The following is a 13,688-nucleotide window of genomic DNA, read 5'->3' on the forward strand; positions in this document are numbered from 1 at the left end:
CCACAGTCAGGTAAATGTTTTACAGACATCTTTAACAAAAATGTATAAGAAAGATGAAAGCCCTGGTCTCATGCAGTTCTTTAATTATTATTTTAATAATTCAATTCAATTTTCATAGTTAGACCTACCTGATTAACAAGCATCACACCATCCTATTCCCAATTTTCTTTTTGATCATCCTTGGCATCTCCTTAATAGCATTTTTTGTACCTGACTAGTCAATAAAGAAAATAAATGTTTCCTTTCCTCTGAAATAGCTTTAAAGTTTAACTTGGATACAACAAAATCCATACCAGCTTTAATGCACAGAAAGGAAATTTAAACCGTGATGCCTGATACGACTCACCTGTGCTAAATCTAAAGCGATGGAACTCCTGCTAGTGAAACAGGACAGGAATTTTTCCTATTTAACAAATTCTTCCTCCAAGTCAGAAATATGGTGAACTGAAAAAACAAAATATCTCTGGAGTACGGTGGAGGAAGAGTTGGAAGAGATACATTATCTAACTGAGACTTGTTCAGAATTAAGGCCAAACAAACCATTTAGATAAAAAGTTGAGTCTCCTTGAAAAGTAGAAGTTAAAGACATCCTTTTTCAAGGAAGATACAATTCTGTTTGTTCTTTAAGCATTTTATTGCTTATTATTTTACATTCTTTATCTACCTCGCAGGACCTGGTGGCTATAATTTGGGGAAGAGAAGAGGACGGTGTCTAATGCTCAGGGGTACCAAGCATCAAATAAAAGCTCACACTAAAAATCAACAAGGTAAGCTGACTGCAGGAGAGGCTAAGGGAACTCTTCATATCACAACAGATGCAGGACCAAACATAGTAATTACACCACACAAATGGATTGCATGGCAGTATGGTTTAGGGGATAGGGTACTAGATTAGAGGCTAGGCTCTCCCACCTGACTAGAACAGATAACCTCACCATTGTTTGTCTTATCCATGCATCTTATAAATGCTTCAGGGCAGCTATTATTTCTTCATGTCTTTATACCACCTTTTGCAGTGAGGTTTTAAGTCAAGCTGTGGCATCTCGGTGGAACCCTAATAAATAATATATCATAACAACTTGGTGGCTGGTGTTCAGTCCTTTTGCAATTTGTGCAAGAGCCAGCTGAAGCAGATTCAGATGGAACACACAGTAGACTAGGGCTCAGTAGTACAACAAGCAAAGAAGATTACACTTGTGTCCACAGCTGCAAGAATTTTAGCAGGGATGGTCAGACATTATTGCCTAGTTTAAAGATAGTTGTTATTCAGCTGTACACTCCAAACCCAAAAATACAGAAGTGAAACCCTTCAGGCAAAGTTCTGTTGGCTTCAGTAAGTGCTTCCATTAACAGAAACTATTGTCTTCCTGTAAGGATCATTACTACTCTTGATATTATTGGGACAGTGCCTAGAAACTCCAAACAAGGGTCGGGGGCTAGGCACAGTACAAGCATACATAAATAGCATCTGTCTCAGGGAATTCCCACTCTAGGAGACAGGTAAATAAACAGGCTAATGGGATGGAAGAAAGACAAGGTAACAGTAGAGGGCTGCATAATTAGTAGTCAGTGCTTACAGTCACAGCTGGCTGCTACCCATAGCCAATAGCAAATAGGATCAGGCCTTAACTGTCCCATTATACAAAGGACTTCAGTGACATCTTCCATTGATCCCCGTATCCAGCATAAGTTGTAATTTTCCCTCCAAGAAGTTTTTGCAAACTCTGCTGTACAAACTAGGCACTTCATGAAAGACAAATGTGTAAATATATTCTACGAATATGGTGTATTATGATTTACATTGGTTTGTTTGTTAAAGCTATCTGGAACAGAAAGCTTTTAAGGGGGTTATTGCTTCAATTTATGCTACCACTATCTACTTTTTTCAGTTTGTAGCTGCTACAGACAGAGGAACTATTCCCTGGTTCCTCTTATAGTCAAAATATAGCACAATTTTGAGGACAGATCATATTCATTCTTCAGATTTTATGTATTCTCTTTAATGCTAAATGATAGCTCACAAGGGTCATTGAAACAAATTAATTTATATTTTTATCAACAAAGTCTAAGGAAAAATTAAAATAATTTAAAAATCTAGTATCACAAGACACACATGAAAACACAAAACCATAAAAACAGAGGATGCAAATGAAACATTAGCTGTGTGAGACTACGCTAATGCTATCCAAGTAATAGCAAAGGGGCAAACAGCATAATTCCAAGCTTCAGACAACAATAGGTCCCAGCAAGGAGATAAGGGAGTTTTCTTGTGTGGATGACCTATATTATGGATATTATAAGAGGATAAGGAAGAACAGACTGTTACCCTCAAGTTTTACTGAAAGGAAGAAGATGAGGGACAGGGACAGGAAGGCATTTGAACTTTTTGGCTCTGCTTGGTCAATGCTCCACCAAGTACAATCTCAGCTCATAGAAGGGAGAAAGCAATTTGCAACAGAGGGTCTGTCTTAGATTTGTGACCCCTTTGCACAGCATAGGAGGTAGAAATCAAGCTGTAATATAGTCTTTTCTCAGTGCTGGGCATACCCAAGTCAGGAATAAAAGCATCTGCAGATACAAAGTGCTGAGTGTTCACTGAAGAGGTAAAAGGATTTGATATAGCTTTCAAATGAAAGGATCTTCTTTCAGGATTAGGACAGAAGGCCACAGGGTACTGATGGGATATTTAGAGGAGCTGTTAAAAAACTGTTTTTGTGAGAATGCAAGGCAAGAGAGAGACAAATCTGTGGCAGCAGCAGGCTCTGGATCTGAAGTTTTTAGAAGGGCTCCGATTCATTCTAGTGGGTTTTGGATCAGACCAGTGGGAGAAGGGCCTGGATAAAACAGACATGAAACCAACCTCTACCATGTTAAAACCAGTTATACAGGAAAGAATTAGAGACAAAAAACTAGGGCTACTTCCCAGGGCATCAGGGGGCCTCACTAGATTAAGCTGATACATATCATACTCTGATACAAGTTTAACCCATAAGCTTTTTGTAATATGGTACTTTGAAATTTCTTCACTGATGTCTCTCCCTATACCTACCCCACAAAATGGGTTTATACAGAAAACTCATTTAACCACAGTCACTCCTACCACTCCACAGTGTTTGAAAACCAGCCCGCATGAATTAGAATTATTAAAACTGAAGTGAGCTTTAGCTCAAATGGTCAAAAAGTATTAAATAACTTCCTCCTTTTCCTGGAAAAATAAGCTCTTGTGTTTTTCAGCTAATTCTTCTCCCTTTGATTGCTTCTCCAATTTCTTCCCTGATTACACACTTTCAGATCAGTTAAACTCCTTGTGGTAATCCTGTTTCTGTCATCTAACAATATTGCTTCAGGAGAACAGAAATAGAATTCCCAAGCAACCTTAATTGTTAATTATGATGTCACTCTGAGCAACTTATACATAGACTCAGTCTCTCAAAAACCCACACAGCACAAGCTTAAAACTAAAACACCATGATAGTATAAAATGAGCAGTTATAGTAGCAGTAAATCATAGTCTTATTGTATTTGGCCAATTCTTCTGAATTCAAAGCAACTTTGATCTTTATGCTTCAAACTGCGTTCATCCATAAAAAGCTACTCTGCTCCAAAAAAAAATCGTGTCTTGAAATGAGGGTATGCATCTGTTAGTAAAGAAATCAATATTCTATCATTATGCTTTTTGCATCAATCAGAATATTCCAAAAGGATACACAGGCACATAAAATCCAAGAACTCATGAATTTAACCACTGAATGGCCTAGTGAATTGTATATGCTTGTCAGTTCAATAGTCATGATGGACAGCAAAGATGAACCTTTTAAAACAACAGTGATCAAAAGCGTAAAGCTAAGTGAAGGCTTTTCGCTTTTCTTGTCATGCAATTGAGTTGCCCCAGGTATGTAACTAGATTTTGTTGTGTTTTTTTTAAACTGGACAAACAGTTTCTGCAGAAGCAAACTTTGCTGGAAACAGTAACAGTCAAGCATGCTAAACCAAGCTTAATCAGCTAGTTTCAGCCTAGAGAAAGCCATCATCTTGGATGTTGCAGCGTGCACAACTCTGGGCCTATACACTGTCATATACTGAGAGGATGAGGAAGGGGGATGTAGTCTGCATACCCATTATTCAAAAGGCTTCTACTGGATCCAATGGATTTTCAGTCCTAAAAAACTATCACTGTGGCATGGACTACCAAGGAACAGGGAGAATCAACTGGTTAAGAAATTTGGGTAAAACAAAAAAAGGTCAGATAAGTATGTTTTCAGGCTGAGCTCCTGGAACAGTCCATCTGTTTGCTCATCCTCCAAAGGCTTTCTGAGACTATGTTGCTGAGCAAAAGGAGGGGTTTGGGTATGATTTTCACCACATTTTTTTCCCCCACTCCTATCAGCTGTTTTACATACTCACACATCTTTCTTATTAAAACTACCCCTTTTAACATGAATGGGATCTTCTTTCCAATAAATCACAATTTGTAATAAAGGTCCACAAACAGGTTGTTGCTTCATCTTAGACTGCCTTGGGACATCCAAATGGTAGTTATGCACAAGAGAAACAACTTTCCTTTTAAGCATGCCTCCTGACGAGAGAGTTACGATCCTTCTTCAACATGGACCATGCCACATCATTGGCAACATGTCCGGGGGGGGGGTCATGCCCGCCCCATATTTCTGTGTCCAGTGGCAGCATGGAATTGGACCCCCCCCCCCTCCCAGCAGCACTTATGCATTGCCTATGTGTCACAGATATCCAATACCAATATTACATTCCCACAAGGCCATTGGAACTATACCCCAAGGCTATTCAGAAACAAAACTGACTGATGAATATAGCAGAATCCTCATAATTTAATATTGAGAGCTAATAAGCAGTGCTATATGCATGTGGAATTCAAGGTATGTATTAATCCCATCTACATGACTTAAATAGTTTGAGACATACCCATGGGCCAAGCTACACCATGTCACAACCTGATAGGGAATGCCACTAAACATGTGCCCTACTGACTCATTGCTGATTTCACATGCTGAATACTGAAAAAATATGACTTGTTCAGCTTGTGCTCAGGGCCACTCTCAGGACTGTAGTTCCAGTTAGGTTGCTTGACATCGCTGAGTGTGCCCAGTTCCACATTAAGGGCAGCCGCAGAACATTTTGACATGTGCTGTGCACAGGGAGAGAGCAAGTCAGGGGGGATCCCTAGCATGCTCTGCAACAATACAGACACTTTCCCACCCCCACCCAAGTGATCATTTCTCTCCACATGCCATAGTTTTATAGCAAGTGGCACAGGACTAGGAGATTCCACATGTTTCTGATCTAGGTTTTCTAGGCCTCGACCCAGTACAGTATTTATGCATGGCACTTACTTTTAGACATCTGTCCAAACCCTGTTATTTTTAAATGAGACACAAAAACGTGCTTATATGCTTTGCTAAACTGGGACCTCAGAACTCAAAAGGGAAGTGACACTGGAAACACATTGCTCTATTTTTTTTTTTTTTTTATTACTACTACTAAATAAGACCACTACTTCACTTTTCCTACAGTCCTGACACCTTAACAGTCCACCTGGGAGCTGTTTCCCCAGCTTTCCTCCTCAGAACGCATTGTTATTCAGTGGAATTTACCCTGCAAGACCAGAAGAATTTAATCCTTCATCACTGTTAGTAGTAGGAATCTCTAGGGTGCGTTACCCCACAACACCTCCAACAGTGAAACACCATGACATTTTCCTTTCAGTCATAACTTCCAAATTCTAAATCCTTCCATATTTTTATTTCAAACTTTAAGCTTCTTTGTTCAGAGAAAAAGTTTAACCTGATCAAAAGTTACTGGATTTACTGAAAATTATTTTTTGATGAATCCTCACTGTTGTCATATTCATCCAAGATAACTTTTCTAATACCATTTTTTCCTGAAAATGTAAGAAATGCGCATGTTATAACAAAGAGTTTCGATTTATAAAAATGATACCACAAACACTGGCCTTGGAACTGAAGCTGCCCTTTTGAGCAGCTAATATTTGAAGAGCACATCTCATTAGTAAGAAACAGAATCTGCCATAAGATGAAGATTCTTCTCTCCTATTGTAACAAAAGGTCAGCAAGGGGCTAACTTCAACATTTTCCTCATTCGTAATGCAATGGCAGTACTCAGAGAAATCAACCCTCATCTCACTTTGAATTCTATTATCTCCAACATTAACATGTTTATCTGACATTAGGGACACCACACTGATCAGACAGTACGTGAAGTGTCTCATTTCTACTTGGCTATTTTTATAATTCACAATTTACCTAATGTACTTTCCTGGTCCTATTCCCATTGTATCCAAGTGCCTCACAAGCTGCAATGCATTTAACCTCACAACACCCATGGGAGGTCAGTCCAATTCAATCCAACCCACTTTGGCATGCGGTAGAGGCCAGTTGTTTGCTGACCTGTCCACCTATGGAAGGTCAGGCAGCTTCATTCCCATTTTATTCATGGGAAACTGCTCTAGAGAAAGGCTAAAGACCAAAACCATAAAAAAGACTTATGCTCCTAAAATACACTTAGATGGAATTTAGGGCCATCTTTATAAATGTTCTGGGGTGGTAGATGAGGGGTGCTTTAATTAAAGCAGCTTTGGGGAGTGGTTCTAATTAAAGCACCCACAGCAATTCATGTATTCAACATCCTGCATTTTCAAATGCTGGTGGGAGCGCTTTATCTAAAACTTGTTCAACAAACTTTTAGTTAAAGCACACCCACCACCATTTTAAAGCATGGGGACACCAAATACCTGGGAAGCTGAAGCTGTTGGAGCATGGTAATTAGCATGCTCCAGCAGACTTGATTAATTGAGTCTAACAATTAATCAAGTCTGCTCCAATGCACTGTAATTACAGTGCCTCAGAAGAGGTGTCCAACCTCTCTGCAGGCACCCCAGGTGCCTAACTTCAAGAAGGCAATCCTCAAAAGTCCCATTTAATTCCACAGACACCTGCAGTTGCTTATGTTTCACAAGCAAAGTTTCCTCAGAGTCTGAAGTTTTGCATTTGCCCAAATCTACCGTGGCATTCCAGGGTTGAGCAATTCAGTATCTACCTTATGTCTGAACCTGATAGAGATTCTCAAGCTAAACAGTCTTCTATCTGTGTCCTGTACAAGAGCATGCCACACATCTACAGGACTAGGTTCTGCAAAACACACAGGTGTACCCACCTCTGGTATTGGAAACCATACTTGACAGAAGAGATGAAGATACTCTGAGCTTTTAGTACCTTCCACCAGCTAAATTAGTGCAAGTCAGTCATGTTTCTTTCAGAGTGCAAAACAAATTGTTTGCTCGACCATTTGTTACTTTAGCACAAAACATTTGGGTCTTTCTGCCCATGACATTCAAGTAAGAAAATCAAAACAAACTTGCCATTTAGGTTCAGGCCTCAAGTTCTTCAGTAACTCCCCATAGCAGCAATCTCTTTCAGCTCCTTCTCGTGTCTCAGCTAGGGCCATTTTCAAATGCTCCCAGGTGGGAATCTGCCCAGAAGTCTGATTCCCCTTCCCACCTGCATCTTATTGCCAAACAGGGCTAGCTGCCCTTTCTAAATCCTTAAGGGGACTTTGTACCCTGTCACAGATGCCACCCCCTTTTATATAAAAGCTTAGTGGTAGATAATTTAAGTCATTCCCAGGAGGATTCAAATCCATAATTTTTCCTAAGCAGCAGACTACTGGCTGTTTTATACTGGGGGGAGCTTGTATCCTCCTCTTGAAGCTGTTCCTTCTAAAGAAAATAATTCAAGATTTACTGGACCAGCAAGACTGAACATTGCTCTAGCTTCCTGTTTAGGGCTTCTACCTGGGAAGAAGGAGATATGGGTTAAGGTCCTTTTTCCAAGGACTTTTGACTCTTGAATACAAAAAGCATAATGTACAAAAATATAGAAGCAACCTTGATGCAAACCTCAGTCGTTCATTACAGCAACATGACATGGGTGTTACCAGAGTTAAAGTTTAGATTATTTTTCCATTAGAGACCTCACAGTTAGAACCTTATAATAATATGATAATTTAGTTCAAGTTGAACACTGGTCTAGACATACCTACATCACACTGAATTTTTTTTAAATTAAAAAAAGACCTATTTTTTATATAAGAAAGTGATAAGATATTTGCTTGAAAAATATTCTAAAAGGCTAAAGGGAAAGACAGCAAGAATCACTGAATATAAATAAAACAAAACTTTATCTGGCATGACAAATGTAGCAGACCTTTTTTAAATTTGTTCAGAAATGAGAGAGAGGGAAGAAAAATAGAGAGCAATATTCCTATAGCTCAAATACAAGATATTTGGGGGGCAGGGGGTGATCTGTGATCTAGTGGGTTTAGCAACATTTTTTCAAATGGAGCATTTGTGGCTAAATCCAACAGATTGCTTAGGAAGAAGAAAAGCTACCTCCTGCTTTTATCCTGGTCTGTGATGTAGCCAGTTAGCAAATCAAACAGTGTAGTAATAGAAGGGAGAAAAAGAGATGGGAGGAAAGGTGTCTCATTAAAAAATGATGCAGACCTGCATAGAAAAAAAAGAGAGAGGGAAAGAATTAAATTAAGAAAATTGTAAAGAGTTGAAAAAAAGAGAAGAGAAATGCACAGAAAAATAGAAACAGAGAAAGGAGGGAGAGGGCCCAAGAGCAGGTAAATACAAGAAAAGAAAAGCATTAAATATATTTATCAAGATTTAAGAACCAAAGCAAGGTAAGTAATGCTGAGAAAGGAAGGAAAATGAACTAAAAGAACCATTGCAACAAGGATCATGACTAACCCAACTGCAAGACCACAACACAAAATATCAATATCACACCAATATTTCCCTCAGCAACACATTCCTCTTTGAAGACCTTTCTACCATAAGATGGATTCATTCTCCAAGTGAATCCCCTTTCTACTCAAAACTCATCAACCAACCAATATAGGCCATAAATATGCAACAGACAAACCTTAAACAAAATAAAACAAATAAAAATAAATGAATAACATCATATAAATAAACATTAATAAACACAACTAACCTTGAGCAGAGATTGCACTCCCAAAACAGAGAAGTGGCAGGGACTTTACAGATACAAGTGAAGAGTGATATTATAAAGCCAATACATAGAAAGGAAGACATCAAAGACTGTAGGTAAGACTCTGTGCTGGAAGTTCTGTTTAGGAAAGGAAAAGTGGGAAAGCACACATAAGCCTCCCAGTTGCACTGCAGGAGGAAACTGCCCTCATCTCCTGCCTTAGTTATGCCACTGGGGAGGAAAGGGCATAGCAGGGGGAGCTAGGTTATACATTAGTTTAGCTAGGCTATTGACTCTCCTCTGCTATTGCAGCATCTTATAAGCCTAACTTCCTCCAAAAAAACCCTACTATTCTGTTAAGAATTTTAGAGGAAAGATGATGCTGAACATGGGATATGAGAGCTTTTCAGCTTTGCCACAAATTCATTCTGAAACCTTGGGCAAGGCACTTAAACATTTTCTCTTGATTTGCCCTGTTTAGACACTAAGGTGTTTCAAGGAGAGGGGGAGAGACTCTGTCCTCCTACGTACTGTCTACCACAGCACAACTGGGTCCGTATCTCAAAAGGGATCACTAGATGCAACAGTACTCTAATCATACAGCTAATATTAATGTGATACTGTACCAGTCACCTTAGTGGCTAACAGCAAACAGTGGCACCACCACCTGCTTTACCAGAGGGTATTTCTCTACAGAAATTCAGGGAGTCAAACTTATGCCAGCTTAGGTGCATCAACCTGTTATAACCGACTAGTGGACTGTTCACTAAAACAAGGACATTCTGAATGTGTCACAACCACTTTAATATAGCAGAGATACTTTTCACATATAAAAACTTTTCCAAATAAAGTCTCCAGGGTTCCATTAGCATTTCCTAATAGACAGTGTATTATGAGCTTAAAAAACCCAGCTTATGCACCTTAGATCTAAATGAAAAGCAATTTTAAAAAACAAACAACACCCCCCCACACACACACCCTATCAGACCACTTAGCCTGTAGCAATTTCTAAATTCTTTAAACTCAGGAAAGAGATGAGGTGCTCAAACTATGAGGTAACCATGCAAAGGATGAATTGCACAACGCCCTTGTAAAAAGGTTTTCTTACAAGATGAGATGTAGAAAGGATTTTGAGGAAATAGAGGTGAGAATGGGACAATAGGAAGTGACAGCACTCTGAAAATTATGCTCTTATTCTGCTGTTTTCATTGAACCTCTTTCAATTCTACACAGCAAAGTAGAGCATTTAGTTCTTGTTGCCCTAGGCTAGACTGTCACTTTAGGTACAGGTCTTGGGAGGGGGAGAGGGAAAAGGAGGGAGGTGAACCATGAGTACCGTGTACACTGTGCCATTCTAAGAGAAGCAGTGACTCATGCTTTTTTCTGTATCACAGTTCCCCATCTGTTTTCAATTGGTTCTGAAGAGGCAGCTAGTTCACAATTTCACCTACACAACTCAGCTGAGCTAGCCAACAGATTGTGAAGTGAAGCAAAACCTCTGACCCTAAAGAGGAAGGATGCAGAGCACTCACTTTGGATTCAAGGTCTAAGTAGCCCACACGTTGTATAAGGAAGATTCTTGCTATGTCAAGGCTCCATTCACAACATAGGTGCTTTTAATTTTCATATTTTTTTCTTAGCTAAATAGCATTTATTTAGTGATGTCTTCTATGAGAGAAGTGGTCTGGTGCTCCAGTCTAATAATGTTTTTACTGATTGTTTTCTTCTATCCCTAGTGCTATACAATGATTGTCCACACTCTACCCCAGGATTTAAGCAGCCCTTGTAGTTCTACTTAAAACAGTGCTTCTTCAAAACAAATAAAATATTAAACAGATAACGATAAGTAAAAAATAACCCACTCGGTGCCTTCAGTGACTCCTTCCCACTCAGGGTGCTTTGCAAAACTCAAAGATACTTGTTTGAGATTCAGCTACAGGGTGCATACCACTCTGCTTCTGCTCATTAATATCCAGATGACCCAAAAGCTGTTGAAGAACTGACACTGACTCTGTCCCAATCCTTGCAGCCCTTCAATGATACATGAGAAATTGGTAAGGAAGAGTTCTGAACAACTGTGAAAAATATGCAATTGCTATTAACTGCATGTGATAAGGTGTCACAGAGGCTACTGTGTGAACTTTGGGGTTCCAGCTTAAGTTTATCTTGATTAAATAGCTAAATGGACACTACATGAGCAGAATCAGGATTTACTTATTAGCATCCTCTCCTGTTGATTCCCAGGTTGATAGTGCCATCTTTCTCACTTGAAGCAACATTTGTAGATCAGTGTAGTGCATGTGAATGCAATTGAAAAAGATACCCTCTAGTCACATGTAACTCAAGGCACTAGGGAAATACAAATAGGTCTATTCTCTCCCTAACTATGTGTTTGTAATTCTGATTAGCTGAATTGAGAAAGTCCACTAAGTATAGACAGGTATTTCTTCTTTTTTCATTTTCTGCTTGAAAAACACAGAGAGACCATCAACCCAATCTTTTTGCATAGGGCAAATAGTTTTAGCTTATTTTATTCTACAAGCAACCACAGGGTCATCCCCCTTAAAAATAGAGGGTTGCCTGTTAATATCTTTTGTCTTGTTCCACTGGTATGCAGCTCAGAGTTAGCAAAAACAGCCAATTTGTGTACAGCCATTCCTAAGCATTGTAAAGCCTTGAACATCAGCTCTAAGCAGCCCCTTTTTAGCCATCCCTGCACTGCTGTCCTGACTGAACCCACCATAGAGGACCCTGATCCCCCAGTACAGGGCAAATCTAATCCCTGCTCAGGAAATTCAAAGCAACATAATGGCTCTATACTTGCCTCCTCCTTGAATTCTCCCTGCCTTCTCCCTCCCATGACACAGGGTTTCTTTGTAAGAGCATAGACAAAATGTCACTCAGTCTGTCCTTCACTCCACAAGTTGCCCAGGCTGATCTAAATAGCAGTGTGAAAAAAAACATGCCTCTAGTCAGACTGAGGTGGCTGGGCCAAACCAGAGACTATTCAGTCAGTGATATAAGGCAGTTTTATGCTTATTTTATATTTTCTCACAAATCACACATCCTCTGTCCCCATCCCCCAAAAGATAGGCCCCCTATTTTTGGCAGGCAGAATATAAAAAATATAAAATTATGAAATTTTATAAATAATATAAAATATTTAAAGGTTTTAGAAAAATTAAATTATGTTTAAAAGTTTGTCATGGCTGATCATGGGATATAGACTAAGCCCTTCTGGAAACATTGAGCGGCCAGGAAGTGCGGTATCCTAGGAAGTAGTTTGGGTAATGCAGCAGGAACTTCCGGATATGGCAAGATAGCAGACCTTTGCAGGGGCAGTAGCAAGACTGTTCCTTCTTTACTTAAAATATTTTTTTTTAATAGAAGTTCCTGTAAATAAGAGTTGTTTCCATACCACAAGTCTCATCAAGACAATACAGACTGCATGTCCCATATCACTCACTCTCAGCTTACTCAGTAGTTCTTCAACCAAGAGCTACTGCCCAACCAGCAGCTGTGACAGAGTTAACACTAGACTCCTTTTCTGTTTGCAGTACCAAGGTGAGGAAGCAGCCACATGTCACAGCATCTGCTTGCTCTATTCTACTTTGCTTCTCTTCCAGCAAAGACCCATAAGCTTCTCTACTTCAGATTAATAGATTTCATAGACATTAGGGCTGGAAGGGACCTCATGAGATCATTGGGTCCAGCCCTTAAGATGCCCACCCCTATTTTGGACAGCTGATTTTGAAGAAAAAAGGTGTATATGGTGTGCCAGTAAATGCAGTAGTTTTATTCCTAAAGTTTGACATGCCATACACAGTACAAAGTTTCTACATTTGCTTACCCACTGGTATTGAAAATCTTTAATTCAAAGACAGTTTTGCTTGATGCAGGATTGAAGCAGAATTAAATTTGGTCCGTTTATCATTCTTCCTGTTCCACTTCCTATAAAGAAAAATGAATTGCCAGACATGCCTTGTGGTAAAAGGGAAAAACTCTGTGAGTAACAATTATAATTCTAATTAAGGGGTAATAATGGAAGATTGTCATAGATAATAATCTTCAATTCTTATATTAAAATAGCAAATGATTTGACATTTTAAAACTTTTGAGTAAATTAAGCATTTGAGAAAATTACTCATAGATGGAAAGGAGTAAATATCTGGAAGTGATTGAAATAGGTATAGTTTCACCCCCTCTCTCCCTTGCCACCCTCCTGCAAAAAAAAAAAAGAGGGGTAAAAAGAACAACACACACACAAAACCATAATCAAGTAATTTCAGAAATGTTCATGTTCTACATACATTGCTTTACAGCATTACTGGATGCATTACTCTTTTACAAAAGGATTATCTTCATGCCAAGAGGCCCACACACATTAAAGTGGACCAAATTAACGAAAGCTGCTTATCAGCTCTGACAGAAACAGGTAGGTCTTCCTTGAGGCTGTCACAGGGTCACGCAAGTGCCCTGTTCCTAGGAAGGAATAAAGGCAGCTGCCCATCACAAGGGCAGCTCAGGTGATGGTTACTGGGGCAACCGTGCTGGTCAGGTGACCAGAAGGGGGCAGGGCCAGGCCTTTATAAACAGCCCAGGCCACACCCTAGTGAGCAGTTTCTGTTGGGTAGTGTG

At 39.4% G+C, this 13,688-nt stretch overlaps 1 long non-coding RNA gene across 1 annotated transcript in view; it reads left to right on the forward strand.

The window, feature by feature from the left end:
- Window positions 1-676: 676 nt before the first annotated feature.
- LOC109323336 overlaps window positions 677-13,688 on the forward strand; it is a 14,394-nt gene continuing 1,382 nt past the window's right edge. Inside the window, exon 1 of the long non-coding RNA XR_002104623.1 lies at window positions 677-767. This is a non-coding gene — a long non-coding RNA (uncharacterized LOC109323336). The remainder of the gene's footprint in view (window positions 768-13,688) is intronic.

The sequence above is a fragment of the Crocodylus porosus genome, unplaced genomic scaffold (assembly GCF_001723895.1).
Source record: "Crocodylus porosus isolate Cpor-Errol unplaced genomic scaffold, CroPor_comp1, whole genome shotgun sequence".
Taxonomy (NCBI): domain Eukaryota; kingdom Metazoa; phylum Chordata; order Crocodylia; family Crocodylidae; genus Crocodylus; species Crocodylus porosus.